The sequence below is a fragment of the Sciurus carolinensis genome, unplaced genomic scaffold (genome assembly GCF_902686445.1).
Source record: "Sciurus carolinensis unplaced genomic scaffold, mSciCar1.2, whole genome shotgun sequence".
Lineage (NCBI taxonomy): Eukaryota > Metazoa > Chordata > Mammalia > Rodentia > Sciuridae > Sciurus > Sciurus carolinensis.
This window is the reverse complement of record NW_025920127.1, coordinates 2,293,011-2,312,644: the sequence shown is the minus strand read 5'-3', so window position 1 is coordinate 2,312,644 and position 19,634 is coordinate 2,293,011. Positions and strand designations below refer to the sequence as shown.

At 37.6% G+C, this 19,634-nt stretch overlaps 1 long non-coding RNA gene across 2 annotated transcripts; it reads left to right on the top strand.

Moving 5' to 3' along the window:
* The first annotated feature begins 10,121 nt into the window (after positions 1 to 10,121).
* Positions 10,122 to 18,991, top strand: LOC124973962 (uncharacterized). Of its 2 annotated transcripts, XR_007106730.1 has the most exons (4): positions 10,122 to 10,230; positions 14,841 to 14,917; positions 17,157 to 17,271; positions 18,942 to 18,991. It is a non-coding gene; the product is annotated as an uncharacterized LOC124973962 (long non-coding RNA). The 2 variants fall into 2 exon arrangements; XR_007106729.1 differs by lacking the exon at positions 18,942 to 18,991 and having other exon boundaries at positions 17,157 to 17,501.
* Positions 18,992 to 19,634: the final 643 nt, after the last annotated feature.

The window sequence follows — 19,634 nt, the reverse complement described above, 5'->3', positions numbered from 1 at the left end:
ATTCATCAATGTAGATCCATTTGTATTCTTTGATGTAGTTTGTCAATATTGATTCAACATTGTAAATCTCAATATCAATACATATATGTAGATTCATTGATATCAATTCTATGTAGATTGTCAATATTGATTCATCAATGTAGATTCACTGATATCATTTCATAAATGTGGATTCATCAGCATCATTTTATCAATATAGATTCATTGATGTAAATTTTATTGATATCAAGTCAATATAAATTCTGTTTGATGTATTATTGCTCCTGGCAGACATCACAGTGAATGTAATGTGTGAGTGTCAGAGGTCAGAATGAGGATATTATGTCAGAATCAGAGGCCAAAGTGAGGATCCTATGTGAGTACCAGGGGCAGTGTCAGAGGCCACAGTGAGGGTTCTAGGTGAGTATCAGATTATCAGTTGAAGATATATGGTGACTGTCAGAGAGCATAGGATATTATGTGAGTGCCAGTGGTCACATTCAAGTTATGTGTCAGAGGAAACAGTGAGGGTATTATGTACATTTCAGAGGCCAATTCAGGATATTATGGCTATGTTAGATGTCAAAGTGAGTGTATAATATTAGTGTCAGAGGTCACAGTGAGCATATTATGTCAGTGATAGGTCAAGTGAGGATATTTTGTGAGTGTCATAGACCATAGTGAGGGTATATAGTGAATGTAAGAGGTCACAGTGTTGACATTATGTGGGTTTCAAATGACATGTGAGGATATTATATGACTATCAGGCTCACAGTGAGGATATTATGTGAGTGTGATGTGCCAAAGTGAGAGTATTAGTTGAGTATCAGAGGCACCAGTGAGAATAAAATGAAAGTGACCATGACCACATCAGTCAGCGTATTATGTGAGTGTCAGAAGATCACAGTGAGGACATGATGTGAGTAAGAGAGGCCACAGAGGGTACAATGTCAGTGTCAGAGGTCACACTCTGGGTATTAATGTGAGTGATACAGGCCAAGTGAGGATATTATGTGAGTGTCAGAGGTCATAATGATATTGAGTGAGTGTAACAGACCACATTGAAGGTATTATGTAAGTGTCAGTGGTTACAGTGAAGGTGTTCTTTGAGTGTCAGATGTCAGGTGAGAATATTATGTCAGTGTCAGGGGCCACAGTAGGGTATTATGTGTTTGTCTAAGGCCACAGTGAGGGTATTATGTGTGTGTCAGAGATCACAGGATGTCATCATAGTGTCATAGAACACAATTAGGGTATTATGTAAGTGTCAGAGGTCAGAGTGAGGGTTACAGGTCAGTGTGATGGTATTATATCAGTATCAGTGACCAGATGAGGATATTTTTGAATGTCAGGCCACAGAGTATATTGTGACTGTCAGAGTCACAGTCAGGATATTCTGTGAGTGTCACATGCCATAATGAGGTATAAGGTGAGTATCACAGGCCCCAGGAGGATATAATATCAGTGTCAGAGATCACAGTGAGGTTATTGTCAGTGGTCACACTAAGGGTTTTATGTGCATGACAGAAGCCATGCGAGGATACTATGTGAGTGTCAGAGGCCACAGTGAGGAAATTTGTGAATATCAGAAAAAAACAGGATATTATGTCAGTGTCAGGGACCACATTGAGGGTATTATGAGTGTGCCTGATTTTACACCGAGGGTAGTATTTCAGTGATAGAGATTACAAGAAGAATATGTTGTCAGTGTCAGAGGTCACTATGAGGTTAGTATGTGAGTTTACAAGACCACATTGATGGTATTAGGTGAATGTTAGAGGTCATAGTGAGTATTATCAGCCATCACATGGAGGGGATTAGTTGAGTGTCAGAGATCACAGTGAGGATATGATTTCAGTGTCAGAGGCAACGAGGGTATTATTTGTCAGAGGTTCGCGTGAGAATATTTTGTGAATGTTAGAGGCCACTCTGAAGTTATTCTGTGACTGTCAGAGGTTATAGTGAGGATATTATATGACTATCAGTGTCATAGTGAGGATATTCTGTGTCATATATAATAGTGAGGTATAAGGTGAGTATCAGAGGCCCCAGTGAGAGTATTTTGTGAATGTCAGAGACCTCTGTGGAGATACTGTGTGTCAGAGGTCCCAGTGAGAATAGTATTTGAGAGTGAGAGGTCACACTGAGGATATTATGTCACTGTCAGAGGTCAAGTGAGGATATTTTGTGAAAGCCAGAGGCCAAAGTGAGGGGGAATTAGGTGAGATTCAGAGGCACCAGTGAGGATACAATGAAAGAGTCTGTACCCACATCAGGGTATTTTTTCAATGTCAGAGATCACAGTGAGGATATAATAATTGTCAGAGATCACACTGTGGGTATTATATCAGTGACACAGTCCATGTGGGGCTACTAGATGAGTGACAAACATAACAGGTTAGTACACGAGTGACAGAGGGCACATTGAGGATATTAGTTTGGTGTCACAGTAGGGTATTATGTAAGTGTCAGAGGCCACAGTGAGTTTATTATAAGAGTATCAGAGGTCACAGGGAGTATGTTATGTCAGTGTCATAGACCACAGTTAGGGTATTAGGTAAGTGCAGAGGTAAATGTGAGGGTAGTCTCTGAGTGTCAGAGGTCACATTGAGGATCTTATGTCAGTGACAGCAACTTCTGTGAGGGTATTATGTGAGTGAAGGTGGTCACAGTGTGAACTATGTGAGTATCAGAAGACATGTGAAGATATGATGTGACTCTCAGGGTCATAGGATGTTCTGAGTCTCACATGACACAGTGAGGTATAAGGTGAGTATCAGAGGCGCCAGTGGAGATATTATACAAGCTTCAGAGGCCTCTGTGAAGATAGTATGTGAGTGTCAGAGGCCACATTGAGGGTATCATGTGAGAGTCAGAGGCCACAGTGATGCTATTATGTGAATGTCAGAGGTCAGAGTGAGTGTTTATGTGCCCCATTGAGGATATTATGTGTCAGAAGCCACAGTGTGGGTATAATACAGTTTTAGAAGTCCCACTGAGGATATAACCTGAGTGTCAGAGGTCACAGTGATAGTCTTATTTGTAGGTCAGATGCCTCGGTGGGAATATTATGTAAGTGTCAGAGGACACTGTGAGGGTATTGTGTGAGTGCCTGAGGTTAACCTGAGACAAATAAGTGAGTGTGTGAGACCAGTATTCACATGTATATCTAATTGCACTGGAAGTTTATACACTGTATTTGAGTTCTAAGCAAGGTGATGAAAATGATGGTGGTGGTAGGTTAGCAGGTAATGATGGCTTCCATTCATTCAGTATTCTCTTTGAGCAGTCCACTATGAGATGCACTGCATCTGTGAGCTTCCTTCTTAGTTTCTATAGCCCTATAAAGTAGAAAGTAATAGCTCCATTTTACTGGTAAGTAAACTAAGGATCAAAGATGTTAAGTAGTTTGCAGAAGATCACACAACTATATAGTAGTGCTACCATCAAAATAAGTCTTGAGAGCCTCTTTGCCATTTCCCATTCTGCCTCCCATCTTTACGTCCACTTCAGGATTAGGTAGATCCTTGGTAGATAAAGTTGAAAGGATAAGACTTTGGGTACTTGCTAGGAATGTTTCTACTCACACTCATTTACCCTTGAAGATTGTCCATTTTAGTGACTTTTTTTGCTTAGTATTTAAAGAACACAATTTTAAACCCCAAAGCAAAAAAAAAAAAAAAAAAAAACAATTATAAAGTGATCTATTAAGCCAGTGATCTACAGTGGCTATTTTTAATTTTGCTAATGAAAAGTCACGTAGTATGCATGAAAGTCATGACTGATCTTTTGCTGAAGTGTGATTTTTTTTCCTAATGCTTTCTATTTAATTCTACTTTTTAGACTCTTCACACTGCAAAATGTGACTTAGTGATAAGTTCTGTAATGCTTGAATCAAATCTGACATTCTAGAATCTACCTATTAGAAGGCAGGGCAGTTCCAGAGATAGTAATGGGAGGGTGCACTTCATCTCTCCTGTCCAGGTACACACAGCTTTGCTATAGTTTTCCAGAGATTTTGGCATCAGTCCCCTGAAAAGGAAGGCTGTATAAGAGGGAATCGAACCTTGTAGTTCACAGGAATATATCTGAGTCTTAGTGACTGAGCATGTGTGATATGTGATCTAGGTTTTTTGTTTGTTTGTTTTTGTAGTTGTAGATGGAAAATACATTTTTTTCCCTGAACTGTGCTGGGGATTGAACCCAGGGCCTTGTACTTGCAAGACAAGCACTCTGCCAGCTGAGCTATATCCCCAACCCATGGACGATATCTTTATTTTACTTATTTATTTTTATGTGTTGCTGAGGATCAAACCCAGAGCCTCACATATACCAGGCAAGCACTCTACCACTGAGTCACAACCCCAACCCCAGTCCAGGTCTTTTAAGTGAGTAATAAGTTGTAAATTTGTTAAATAACTATAGAGTCAATGTTCAGCTCTTCAGAGCATATTCTTTCAGTGATGCAACTGAAACCCTAGACCTAGAATGTTTGTGGTATGGAGAAAGGGGAAACAGTACCTCACCTAATTCTACCTGCATTGACTTCTAGCTACTTCTCTGGTTTTGGGTGAAATGACACCCGCCAAATAATCACACTGCTGTTTTGTGAGGCCATTATCATTCCCGAGCTACTTCTGACTAGTTCTGCCATAACCTCAGGATGTTGTAGAATCTGGGACAATAGTTTCGACCTAGATCACTACCCAGAGAACTTGGTTGTTCTCTTAGAAGGCCAATTGTCATGGGAAGGTATTTGCTCCTTTTGATGGCCAAAAGGTAATCACATAATTGATAGGAAATTTGGAGTAACTATGTTTTTACCCATCAAATTGGTTTTGAGCCAATTGTGTACATACTATGGGGCACTGAGTAAAACATACTTGGAGGAGGAATTCATTCTTCCTTTTTATGGTTGGACATGCTCAGATGATCTCAGAAGGTCCATTATAGGGCATGGAAGACAGGGGAAACTGAGGAGACACATTCAACCCCTTCCAAAGTTATGTGGTATCTTTTTCATGAGTGTGTATTTTTCTCATCTTTTGTCTTTTTAAAATTTTCATAAATAATATATGAATATATACTTATATAAGATTTAAATGATAAAATGCATATAGAACTCCTATACAGATACTCTATTTCAGTCGCCATCTGTTTGTATCATGATCTGTTTCTCTCTCTCTCTCTCTCTCACACAAACACACACACACACACACACACACATACATACACACACATTTGTGTTCCCTGCCCTTGTATTTTGTTCACTATCAATAACATGAGCTGCATCTTTCCATTTGTCTTCCTGTATGTATTTAGAAAACCATAATAGATTTTAATATGTATTTGCTTATGAGTTAGCATGTGTGTTTGCAATGAATAAATGGGGTCTTTTCATATGTGTTGGTCTACAGCTTGCTTTGTTCAATGGATGTATCTACTTACATCTTTAGTAATAGAGGTTTAGGTTGTTTCTAGTGCTTTGCTACTACATATAAGGAAGTCCTTAATATCCTTGTGCATATATCTTTGTATACATAAGCAATAATATTCAGGATAGCTTTATAGAAATGAAATTGCTAAATAAAAGATATAAACATTTCAAATAGTGGAGGATATTCCGTGATAACTTTTTCACACACCTTTTCCAATTTATACTCCCATGAACAGTGCCTGAGAATGCCTTTTTCCTTATGTCTTTTTCAAATCTTAATATTATACATGTCTTCTTAAAGTCCTGGGTGAAAACCTTCTTAATGTAATTGCTACTCTATAGAGGTTTATAACTTGCTGAGAATCTCTCTGTGGGCTGAGGTTTCTTACCTTCTTGTTTTTAGAGTTAGGATGTTGATGAGTGGTCTGAATATTTTGGAACGTTTATGGAGAATTACCTAAGTGTTCATTAAATTGTACTACTAAAGAACTGTTGGTTATTTGATATTTTGTTTGTACCAGGTACTATGCTTTAGTTACATATATGAGTCAATCCTCATGACCTGTATTAGTCATCTGTTGCCGGATTACATGTTATCCCAAAACTTAGTGGCTTAAAACTACAAACATTCATTATCTTAGAATTTCTGTAGTCAGGAATTGGAGAGTAGTTTAGCAGAGTGGTTTTGACTACCATCTCTAAGGTTGAAGTGAAGATGTCAGCCAGGGCTTCAACATATGAAGGCCTAACTAGGGTAAGAGTGTGACCATCTGCAAGAGTCCTCAGTTCCTCCCAATGTGGACTTCAACCTGGGGATGTTTACATGTCCTCCCAATATGGCAGTTAGCATTCCCAGAATGAGTGATCCAAGCAAGCAAGGGGAAGCAATAAAAATACCTTTTATGTATAACCAGTTTTCAAAGCTGCTGACTCGCACTTCCATTTCATTCTGTTCACTAAAAACAAGTCATTTTAGTCCAGGACACACTCCAGGGGAAGGGAAGACGATCAAAGAATTCATAAACATATATTAGAACCATCACACATTCCTCTGATATGGATGTTAATCAGTAGTTTGTTGTTATTCATGCTATATCAATGAGAAAAATAAGTTAACTACTTACCTAACCTTATCTCCTGCCTACTGGACTCTCCCCCTATTCTGCTTGGACTAACCATCTCAGTGTTCATCCCAGACACAGATTATTTGCTCTCAGCCTTTTATTTAGTAAATGCTTATCAAGTCCATGTGTTTGTGAAAAACATACCCTGGAAGATAAGCAGACATGGTTCTTGATCACATGGAACTTACAATCTTATGGAGGAGAGAAAACTTAATCAAATAATCACACAAATAAGTCATCACCTTGAGAAGTACTATGAAGAAAAAATACCCCTGAGCCTATTCATGCTGTTGTTCCCTATCCATTCCCCAATGCCGCTGTCATCCTTCTAACCTAGAAAGAATGCCTGTTTTATTTTTTTGTATAAAAACTTAACTTTTCCTTCAGAAAAGGTGCTTAATCGGTTCTTTAATGTGACTTCTCTCTCGGCTTCTTGAGGTAGTTTTCCTTAATTCCTCTCTCACTTGTTCCCAGCAAATCACATCAGTCACAGCTTGTGCCACTTCCTCTGCTACCACTGAAGTTCAAACCACCATTATCTGTTACCTAGACTGCTCCAATTGCTTTCTTCCATATGTCTACAGAAGAGCAAGAGTCGTCATCTTGCAAGTTATATCCGGTCACATAATGATTCTGCTTATACCTCTTCCTGTCACAGCTCAATTACAATCCATATCTTTGTTTCAATTTACAAAACCCTACCTGTTCTGGCCGTTTTCTGCATCTTTGGTTTCACCTCATCCACCAACCTACCCCAACACACATTATTTGGTCCTGCCACCTGACCTTTTTCCTATTCTTTAAATATGTCTCTTACAGGCTCTTTCCTGTAATGGGAACTTTCCCTAGCAGTTTCCTCTACCCTAAACTATACTTCATCCAATCTTTATATGATTAATTTGTCTTTATTATTTAAATCTTAGTTTAAATTCTTTCTATAGAGACCTTCTCTGATTTTGATCGAAGTAGCTATTCAATCATTCTTACCAGGTCACCTTATTTTAATTTTCTTCTAATGTTATCATCTGATATTTTTCTTATATAAAATCATTTATCTTCTTGCCCTGAAACATAAGCACTGACATCTGTGTTATTCACTATGGATATGAATAGGACTTAATAAATATGTATTGCATTAAAGTGAATGAAAATATAGTCAAGTCTCTGAACTTACCTGTGCTAAGGGGAAAGAAGGAAATGAGAACTTGAATTCCTAAGTTCAATGTTCTTCTTTGGACTCCCTTATCCAGACCAAGCTGCTGCTCACTCCAGGAGCTCTGTTTAACTTCTTTACATAGTACGTAGTTCTTTCTGATTCCCTTGTTTTACTTTTACCTTCTGCTTGGATGAAAACTCCATTAGAGCAGAACTCCATGATCTTATTTGCCACTGTCTCCTCAGTGTCTGCAGCAGTGCTTGGCACAGATGTTCAAGCATCTACTGAAGTAATGATAGGGTACTTGGTTCTGTTTTTCTAATATCCCTGTGGTGCCTGCCACAATTCGTGGCCTATAGGAGTGCCCAGAAACACCAGTGGTTATGGTACGAGCCCATTCTTGATATCATTGCTAGATCTGTATTCTCATTCTCGAATTTGGAATAGGAAAGCAGTTTGGGTTTGAGAACCTTTGAAGAATTGAGCTACTCAGCAAACCTTATTAGAATATTATCTCTGCAGCCTGAAATTGAATGTTGTAAAAATTTCCCCTGTCTCCATGCAAGAGAAGTTCAGCTATTTAGAATTCTACCTCTATAGCAGGAGGAAAACCACTTTTTATTTTGATTCAGTTCCTAATTTAATACATTCAATGAGTCAATGAGTCAGTGGTAGTGGTATTTTTTTTTCCATGCTGGGGATCGAACCCAGGGCTATCTCCCAGCCCTGAGTCAGTGGTATTTATTGAACCCCTTCAGGGTACAAAGTAGTGCTTTGGAAGAGTTATTGAGTTTTAAATATGAATCATATTATTAAGCCAAAACCAAATTCCTGAGTAGTTGAAAGTGTTGTTCAAATTGTCAAGGTATAGTTCCTATAGACTGTATTTTGTAATGATGGACTTTTACTTAATAAAACATGTTCCCACATGGACTGGAACAAAAATCAGTTAAATAACTGAGGATGTTATATTTTACCAAAGCGAACCCTTGAAGTGTTCCTTGATCATTAGATTTTTCTTGTCTAACTATTGAAGGATTGTGTGTAATCACAGCATCGTTTGGATAATTTTTAAAATTTTAGACCTTATAACTTCCAGGACTACTGTAAAGAATACATTTCCTTTCCCCCTTTGGCCCTAGTTTAAATTGGGCAGGGAAAGAAGGGGTATTATTGCTGCCTCCTGAATCTCAACTCTTTCCAAGGTATGTTAAGTTCTTTACTTCTGCAAACTGAAAGGGTACTTTGACTTTTATCAGATGAGCCATGTAGTTGTGAAGGAAACATGTCTAAAAGTTCTGTTTTCATTATTTGGTTTTCCTTTTCCTTTCAGATTTCTCTGTTGACTTCTGCAGTAAACCACCTTAAAGCCAATGTTAAATCAGCTGGAGACTTAATTAGTCTGCCTACCACTGTAGAGGGACTTTAGAAAGTAAGTTCTTTATATGGATACTGTGATTAACCTACTGCTGGAATTCTAGCTTCTTAAAAATTTGCTTTGAAAGTCTGGCATTTAGAAAAGATTTTATTTTCCTCTAGAATATGTTCTTTAAAATGAGAAAATTGTTGATTCTGTATATATAGGAAATTATATATATTAGAGAGAATTCATAGTTTGAAGATATTTGAAATAATTAAAAATACTTATCTACATTTGATTAGGATTTAATGTAAATTAAAATCACAATATGCCCCTGTACTTCCATTAGAATGGCTAAAATTGAAAGAACTGTGGTACCAGATTCAGTGAGGATATGGAGTAATGGGAACTCTCATACACTGTTGGTGGAACTATAAAATAGCATGTTGATTTTAGAGGATGGTTTGGCCATTTTTTACAGAAACCAAAGCATAGATCTGCTGTGTGATCAGCCGTTCACTTCCTAGGTATTGTGATGTTGAGAAAGCATATGATGAAGAGAATGAAGATATAAGTTCACATAAAGGCTTATACATGAATGTTTATGACAGCTTTATTTGTAATAGTAAAATACTGAAAACAATGTAAATGTCCATCAGCAGGTAAGTAGAGAAACTGTGATATGGCCATACAGTAGAATGTAGCATCCTGACTAGCTACACCATGAATGAATGTCAACTATGCTGAGTGAAAGGAGCCATACTTTAAAATGTATACTCACTCACTGGTTCTACTTTTGTAAAATTCTAGAAAGTGCAACTGATAAATAGTGACAGAAATTGTATCAGTGGTTACCTGGAGGAGAAATTATTCTGTGAAGCATGAAGACACTTCTGGGAGGGATAAGTGTTTATTTACTTGATTGTGGTAAAAGTTTTACTGCTGAATTTATGTCAAAATAATCAAACCATTTTGAATATGTATGGTTTCTTGCATGTCAGTTGTATCTTAATAGAAATAATATTAAAAAGAAAAAAAATGACATTCCTACATGTTTCTGTTCAGAGTGTAGCTTCCATTGGCAATACTTTAAACAGTGTCCATCTAGCTCTGGAGGCAATACAGAAAACTGGATGAACACAAGGAAACCATGGCATTGCTGCAACATGATATGGTAAGGAGGTCAGCAGATACTACAGAAAGTCATGCCTAAGAGCCATGATGCCAACCTTCCACTGATTCCTACAGGTTCTCTACATACCTTTTAAAAATATATAATAAGCAGTTTGTACTGACTGTTCTGCAGTCTGTAAAGATAGCTGTTAAGGAAAGGGATTGAACCTGAATCTTTTGCCAACAGGGTGCTGGAAGAGAGAGTGACAAACAGTTGCTGAGAATAGAATGGGTAGGGTGGAAAATAATAGAAAAGAAGGAAAGGTATGTGGAAAATTGTCTCAATTTATTGCTATATAACAAACCACTTCAGTTATTATTTCTCATTATTCTGAGCATCAGGAATTTGGGCAGGGTTCTTAAACTCCCAAGCACTGAAGGGCCAGGGGAAGAGGCCATCTAGAGGATGAAAGGCCATCTTGGATGTTCCAGCTCCGGCCTGGTATTGATGGAATGTAGCCATGTGTGTGTGATCTCAGTCTGTAGCACATAGAACAGAACCACCCCTCCCAACTCAGCTGAACATAGTCACAGAATCATGAGAAGTAATAAAATGCTGTTTGTTGTTATTTAAAGCCACACATTTTGGAGATAATTGTTATGCAGCAACAAATAGCTGAGATGGAAGTAAAGCCCTGCAGTGCCCAGGAATTGTTTTCAAATACTGCTACATATGTCTGCAGTCATTCAAAGGCCTGAATTAATCATGTAGTGGGTAACAGCTCCATGAAAGATTTATGAAGGGTGAAAAAGGATGGCACAGCCCTTGCTTTCTTGCTGAAGGGATGAGTTATATGTATGAAAGCAGGACCATTCAAAGCACATACAACAGGCCTGCCTACTAATTTCTAGATCTGCCCCATAGGCTCTCTACAAACTTCAGAGTTGAGTTTAAATTGAGTAGTTTGTACCAAGGGTACCAGAGTTTCTCTCAGAGAGCCCAGGAGAAAGGTTTTTCATTTTCTGCAGAAACAAAAACTGTTGTTATTTAGCGGGGCCAGTCCAAAAGGAAAAGCATTGATCTAGGTGCTCAGAAAGTTGACTTCTAGTTGGATCTGCCAGTGGTGATCTCTCTGACCCATAATAATAAAGACCCCCTAACTCAGCAGTTCTTTTATCTTGAGCATGTTTTCTTCTAGTCATTTTCTGAAATACTTTTTCCTAATTGATATATTCCTACTTTCTATAAGTATTGTTTTTGCCTACTTTTCTCTTTAAGTTTGCTTTTTTTTCCCGTTATAAAACCAGGGTTAATAAATGCCTAGGTTGTCAATTTTCAAGGGAAACAATTTACTTTCACCAATTACATTCTGTTTTAAGTAAGTCTGCCTCTTTTTTTTTTTTTTTGAGTGGGAATGGGGGCAGTAACCAGGGATTGAACTCAGAGGCAATCAATTATTGAGCCCTATCTCTAGCCCTGTTTTTTATTTTATTTAAGGACAGGGTCTCACTGATTTACTTAGCACTTTATTGTTGCTGAGACTGGCTTAGAACTTGAAGTCCTTTTGCCTCAGCCACCCAAGCTTCTGGGATTACAGGTGTGAACCACTGTGCCCATCTAAGTCTGCCTCTTTTTAAACTTCCAGGACAGCCAATAGTAATCCTCCTGGAGCCATATGTTATACTAAGTCATAGTTAGGGACTGTGAAGGATTAAGCTGTGCAGTTTTCCCATTAATAGGAAAAAATGTATATAAGCATGTATACTTCAGTCTCTGCAGACAGACAATAGCAGTGGGGAGGGAATAGGAAGAAGGGGTAACCCTCAAACATAGATCTTATTATATGCTATAAGGAAAAACTATGCCCTCCCCGGTTCAGACTGAGTTGGTCACAGGAATGTTGTGGTGATTATGTAGATTCTCTGGGAGTTTGATGGTGAGGGAGCAATGAAATGGTTTGTAGGGAGTTTATTCCATGAAAAGACAGAGAAGCAGAATAGGAGAATCTCAGTTTCTTGGGGCAATCTGGGTGCTACTGGTCCAACTCATTCCTTGAGCTGGACACCCCAAGTCCATGATCCCTTCAGAGCCTAACACAAGACTAGTCACACTGTAGGTTCTTAGGGAATGCCTGTAGATTAATCAGTGGGTACACTCTGGGGGAGGCTAGAAAGCTCCAGGACATTCCCAGATAGTGAAGTAGACCTAGTAATGTTGCCTACAGTAACTTCCATTATAGTTAACTGAATTGGCACTTCTCAGAGAGGACCAATGGAAGCAACCAAATCATTCTATCACCTTCAGCTACATCAGAACTTTATAATAAACCAACAATGAGAATTTGAAACAGGTAGTTCTAATCTCTTGAAAACAACAGGCTGTGGTAGAAGACCAAAGAGTTTGTACCTAGTTCCATGGTGCCTCAGCAGCCACATCAAACCTCTGTTCATTTGCCAGAGAGCTAAGCAGATAGGGATGCATGTAGAAATCTTGGGATCCAGAATGCCACCCTGTCTCTTTTTCAGCACTCTGTTTTTCCCCTGCGTGTCAGTCAGTGGAGGAAATTCTTTTTCATATCTTGAAAGATAGAGAATAACCAGATTATCCTGAAAGTATGAAAACTAGCAATCTGAGCAAGTCAAAGATGGATGAATAGCAGATTAATCCAAAGTTATGGCTAGTTCAAGCCACAGTAAATTCTAAGAATGTTAGAAATCATATCCTTGAACATCTGGATTTTCTAAAGTCCGAAGACAAAATCAAGAGGGGAGAATAAAGGACATTAAGTTGCAAATCACATTAAATAGAATAATGGAAATCTTCAGTAAGAAGAATTTCTGTCTGGAGATCAATGGCCTTTAAAACCTACAGTCATCATTCCTTTTTAAGTAGCAATCCGTTCTAGAGGATGTCAATGAAAATAATGTAATCTTGTACTCAATAGTGTAGTACTTGTTATGGTTTTGTCACCAGGCAATTCAGTAATTGGTAGTGTTCCTGAGGTACTGAATTATTTGTACTGAATAATTAGGTTAATGGAACTTTCAGTGAAGAACTCAGCAGACTTTCTTGCCAACAGGTGAGTTAAAGATTGGGAGATGAATTCCCAAATGCTCTGGTTTCTAGGACCAGAGAGGGATTCATGTTGGCAGTCTTTTTTCAACAACCCCTCCCATCCTGTTGAGCTAAGATCAAAAAATTCCAGAGGGAGTAAACTAGAATCAATTTAGAGTGGGAGGGACAAACCAAAGACAGACAATTGGTGGTCACAACCAGGATAAAGAATTTCCTTCTGTAACTTGACATAATAATGTGTAGTTTGTGCTGCTACTCTGCTTTGCCTACAATTAATCTTTAGCTGGATTCGACAACTTGCTTTATTTCCACTCTAGGATATCCTGTACCTTCATAACTCATTAGAGGCAGTAAAGAGTGCCCTAGTGGCATACCACAGGCAGAGCGATGTTAAAGTTGGGTGAATGAGACACTTGGCAATCACGTTCAGAGAATCAGTCTGATAGACAGCAATGTGGTTGATCTGGGTGAAGTAGAAAACACAGCAAACTTGTCCTTCAGCATGGTAAGATTTTCACATCTTTTGTGACATGTTTTGTGTTGCACTGTGTTTTATATATACCTAGATGGCATTCCATCATCTTTGAGAACAGTCTTCTGGCATATTTGAGAGACTATACTTTGTTTTGTGCTTAGTCCATATCTCTGTATTTACACCAGGTCTGTGATGTGAACAGCATGGCAGTGCTATACCAGACTAGGAATCAGAGATGTGGAGGAGTCAGGTTGTTTGTCAAGGCCTCACCGCAAGTTGTTGGCACAGATGACAGTTGTATTATGTTACCAGTGCCCCATCTGGTTGGGAAATTCTGGCACATACTTCCAAAGAGGTGTTATTGATCTTTTCTAAGTTGTTGTGGGCAGTATCAGTGACAGTGACAGTTACCAAAAATATTTGATATTTCTTTAAGCCTGAACTTGTCTTTCTGATTAATCCTTCTCTCTGCATGTTTGGGAGGGGGTAAACCTTTTGCATATGATGTCAGGAAATCCATTTAAAATAGATCAGATCAAAACCACTCAAATTACAAGGTCACTGAATTCAGTTCTTCATTTTTCCTACAAGGAAACCAAGTAACCTATTAAATCACTGATACCCCCTAACTCCGGGTTTCATGTTGTCAGTGATTAGTATATTTTCTGCTTTTTTTATTTTATTGTTGTTCATTTTAATTACCTTTTACATGCATTGTGCTTGGAACCCTGTAGATTATCTTCTTAACAACTCTTGGCCCTACCCTTTAAAAATTTTGTACTGCAAAGACATAGGCATATATAAAAATTGAAAATCAAATAGAGGAAATTTTACTAGTAGTCAAGTAACCACCAAAGCTGGAAACAACCTCACACATAAATACAGTAAATTGGTAATAGTATCCATCTATCCTACTACTTCTATTCGCATCCTGTCCAGTCTAGTCTGGGTAAAAGTTCTGTCTTCCCATACTCCCATTCCTCTGCCATTTCTCTTGGAAGTTTCTGAAACACTTTCAATAAGTTTCACCAATTGTATTTTTTTTAAATTCTAGATGTCATTCAAATTTTAATGTTCATTTATCTTTCATCTTTTCTTCTTGTTCTTTTTGCTCTCTAAGATGCTGCCATTCTGCAAAGAGAGTCTTTTGATCAAGTGACCATCAGAATTGATACCACAAAAATCACAAACATAAAGGTAAGTAACAGGAGGCTTTCCCTGAAGTAAAACTAAGTGCATCATCAAGTCTCTGCTTGTGATATGCTACTTTCTTTTCAAAATTAACACTTTGATCTCACAGTACTAAAATTTCAAGACAAAGCAATTAGTAAATTACCATATTAGTGAATAAATGAATATTGTGTTAGGTATGTATCTTCTGCCAAACTGGGAGAGCCACAGTGAGCAGCATAGACATGTGACCCTTATTCTAGTGCAGTTCAGAATTCATCAGTCAAAAACAATCTTTAATGAAGAAGTACACTGATAACTAATCACAAGTCTAATAAATGCTATAAAGGAAATATATAAGGTATGTTGAGGGAATTCTGAGAGATCAGGAAGGCTTCCCTAGGGAAATGACTTAAGCTAAGGCAATCAATTATCTATACTAATGATGGAGGACAGAGGTATGAATCATCTAAAAATGGTATACAGTCTCAAAATCATTTCCCATGTTTAGACTGCAGTCTTAGTCCATTAATACCTTCAGTGTCAACAAGTTCCCTTCATCATGTACCTTTTCTTTTTGGTTCTACCCAGACGTAATATAATGATAAAATAAGAAATCTTTGATATGTTTTGGTATCCTATGAAAGTTTCATTATAGTATTCTCCGATTAGAGTGTTGTTTAATATTATAAGTACTGGGATAAGATAAAGGGAAAGCCAGGAAGATTGTTAGTAATTGCTGTGGTGTCATCAAGATGCATCTTGCATTTGATAATTTCAGAGGAAATGAGGCTTAAAAGAAATGAACTTGAAGTAGAACCATAGTGCAGGTACTTTTTGATGTAATGCTTTCCATCTTATTTTTTCATCCTTAGCATTTTTTATACCATCAAAATTATATATTTAATATTTTAATGCATTATAAACTGGGCTCTTATTGATTTTTGTCTCTGTAAATTTTTGTAAACCTAATGTAGAGAATAAGTAATAGAAGTATTGAACTTGAAAAGGTAACAGTTATTTACTTTAGACAGTAGTAGTGGTTTCAGCAGTAGTTCACAGTTTAAAAGAAAATATCAGAAAACATCACCAGTATACACTTTAACCTAAGTTTCTTGGTTTTATTTTCAGACCGTTTCTGTTTTTAACTCACTCTAGTGTACTAATCCCTTTGTCGTGCCTCAGGTAGGCACCATAACCAGATACAGTTTTTCCTTACCATTTTTCACTTAATATCTTGTTTCATTACATGGGTTCATATTGGAACTCCCTAAGTAGAGTGAACTACTATACAGTAACTATTAGAGTAGAAGTAGCGATAGAAGAGAAAAAAATTAATACACATTGAATAAAAGTAATGTGAGATGAACTGATGTTCTAAAACACATACGATCAGGCCTCTCTCTTCACAGTAGCCTAAGCAGTTAGAAAGTAGCCTTACAGAAGGCATACTTCTCTCTTTTTATAATTGAATTTATATTTATGACCCACTCTAGATCTTCCTGGGAATAAAATGAAGTGTACTGTGTAAACTGTTTTAAAAGATTGAAACAAATAAGACTTTGAATTAGAACTATTACAGCTCCTTCTTTGTTTTTGAGAGTCCTTGCCATCATGTGACCATTACCATAGGGAAACAGACGGAAGTATAGGGGAGCCCTTCTGTTTTGTTTGTGTCCAGCTCTTTTTGTTGTTATTGTTTTATTTGTTAATTTATGAGTGTGTTTATGCTGGTGTGGGCATAAAACTCTCCCTCAAGTGGTCTAGTCACAAAGGAGTGTGAAATTATTTAGGACAATTATTTAGTTAGTGTGATATAGCTCCTAGAAAACAATATTCTCCTCATTTAAGAAATGGGTGTTGTACAGGTACCTGAGCGAAGGGTACATTTCCTGTACTGCTGATGATATATGCCTTCTCACATCAGCCAAATATTTACAGCAAATGAGATCATCTGGAGAATAATGTTGACTTAATGATCTAGACTCAAATCCAGCCAGACATACGTCAACACTGAACAACAAAGATCTTTGGCATTTGTTTATTCATTCCTTCAGTGATTTTAGAGGGAACATAGTAGAGACTCAGGATTCAGGTGAGGTCTTCTACCTTAAATGTTCTTATTTTTAGTTGTCAATGCACCTTTATTTTATTCATTTGTATGTAGTGCTGAGAATTAGACCCAGTACCTCACACATGCTAGACAAGAGTTCTGCCTCTGAGCTACAACTCCACCCACTTAAAACTTCTTTGATCTTTGTTGTAGGTGGAAAGAAGATAGTTCAAATTCTTGGTGTCCAACCTATGAGAGAAACTGGAGCAGATCGGTGCTCTCACAAACAAACCTGACAACAACAGGCCTCCGAAGATTAAAGAAGAAGGTGAGCACTGGGCTGGCTTCTGAGTATTTCATGCAGGCTTGGGCAGCTTGCTCCCACATAGGGAGTGTGAAAGGTGTTTTCAGCAGCACCTATGGAACCCAGTGAGTGATGCCTGAGCTTATGGAGGTGAAGCTCATGCACTCTGTTTTCATTGAGAAAAAGCCCATTTTGTTACCTTATTTTTACTCTGGTCTATTAAGGGAAGAATGTGTAATGATTAGCTGGAAATAGACTTACTGTCTGCATCCAATTACAGGCAAAAGTGTTACTGTCGTAATATATTAAAGCAGCCCTAAATGTATTTTTTGGGACTCTTCATTTCTGTATAAAATTTACTTAAACAGATTTTAGTCCTTCTGATAACCATTAACATATAATAGTAGGATCATTGGATTAGAAGAGCACTTGACTTTGGTTTGGTAGGGACATAATTAGTTAATATTGGCAGATGTGTTACCTCCTTTATGGACATGACAAAGGCACTAGACTGTGTTGGCTTTGACTCCTTCTCCAGTAAGTATTATTCCTTTTGGAAAATCAATATAGCCTCCCTTGGTTTCTTTTGATTGGGAAAAAGAACTAGAATGGGAGGCTTTATCCTAACATTTGGTGCTACATAATCTTATGGAACCAGTCTTTTAGCACCATCTTACTTGGTAGCATGTAGTCCCAGACCAGGATTATTGCACAAGTCCCAGGATGTTTAAAGGTCTTTCATATCCAGCTTTTTATGCTGTTGTTACATGACTGCTTCAACTCTTTCCATCTGAATAATGTCTAATGCTAACTTGTACTCTAGGCTGTGTACCCCTTATGCAAAATGTTTGGGACTAGAAGTGTTTCAGATTTCTTAATATTTGCATATATACAATGAGATAGCTTGCTTATGAGTAGTCAATTTGTAACATGAAACATTTGTGTTTCATATACACCTAGCTTGCTATTTAGGAAGGGGTGGATTCTTTTTTTCCATTGTTTCATTTTTTGAAGTTGCGAGGCATGAAGTGAGGACCTTGCACATGCTAGGCAAGCACTCTGCCACTTAGTTACATACCCAGCCTCTGATGTAATGTTATGCAATATTTGTATACACCTATATTCCGGTACTGGGGATTGAACCCAGGGGCACTTAACTACTGGGTCACATCTTCAGCTCCTTTTCCTTTTTTGTATTTTATTTAGAGACAGGGTTTTGCTAAGTTGCTTAGGGCCTCACTCAATTGGCTGGCCTTAAACTCCCAATTCTCCTGCCTTGGCCTCCTGAGCTCCTGTGATTACAGGCATGTGCCCCCACACCGGGCACACCTTCATTTGGACTGTGACCCATCACATGAGGGCGCATGTCGAATTTTCCTCTTATGTGATTTTGGCACTCAAGAAATGGCAAATTTTTGAGTATTTCAGGTTTATTCATTAGAAATGATCAAACTGCATAACATATTCCAGTGAGGAATATCTATTTCAAAACTTAAAGTAATATAATTTTGATTCACCTTAAATTGTGTATAGAAATCTCAATCCAATCCTTTAACTTCACAGTCACTGTGCTAATAGTATATTTTCAACTATTTCTCTTATATTAATAGATTGATGAATGTCCTAAAAGACCTTTGATACTAGTATAATTGGGTGTTTTATTTGATTATACTAAAGCATACATGGTTTTACAGGTCAAATACAGAGTTTCACATCAACGCCATCAGCGCTGTCAAAAGTTTCAGTTTCTTGGAGACCGGAATTGAGAAAGCTCCCCAAATAAGGTCTGTCTTCCTACAAAGAATTTCCAGCATTGAAGATAAAATGTATATGTTGGGATGATTGTGGGACTGATTTAAGTAATAACTGTTCTATGTTTTTTTACTTACCAAAAAATTCATCTAACATTTATTGAGTACTTCCTGTGGACACATATTAGGTATCATGGCATAATCCTGATGACTATCCTGTGAAGATAGGTATTCGTGTGCATTTCCCATTTTACTGATGGGGAAACTTCCTAAGTCTGCCCATTAAATAATTGGTTAAGGCAGAATTCAAGCTGAGACTCTATGACTGCAAAGCTTGCATTCTTAATCAGTATACCATCTAGATGTTTCTTGTGAGCTTCATTCATTCACTAAGTGTCTCATTAGACCACATAGTAAGCAGTGAGGATACCATGTAAGATGCAGCCTCACTTTCTTTCCTCAGAGATATTATAGTATAGTGGAGAGGGCAGAAAAGCAAACATGATATCATGAGAATAGTAAAATAAATTTAAAAATGACCCAGTTTTTCACACCCCTCCAAAAATGAGGAGTTTTTTTTTCCCAAATATTAGCAAAATAAACAGTAGGAAGTATAGGATTCACAGAAAGATATGT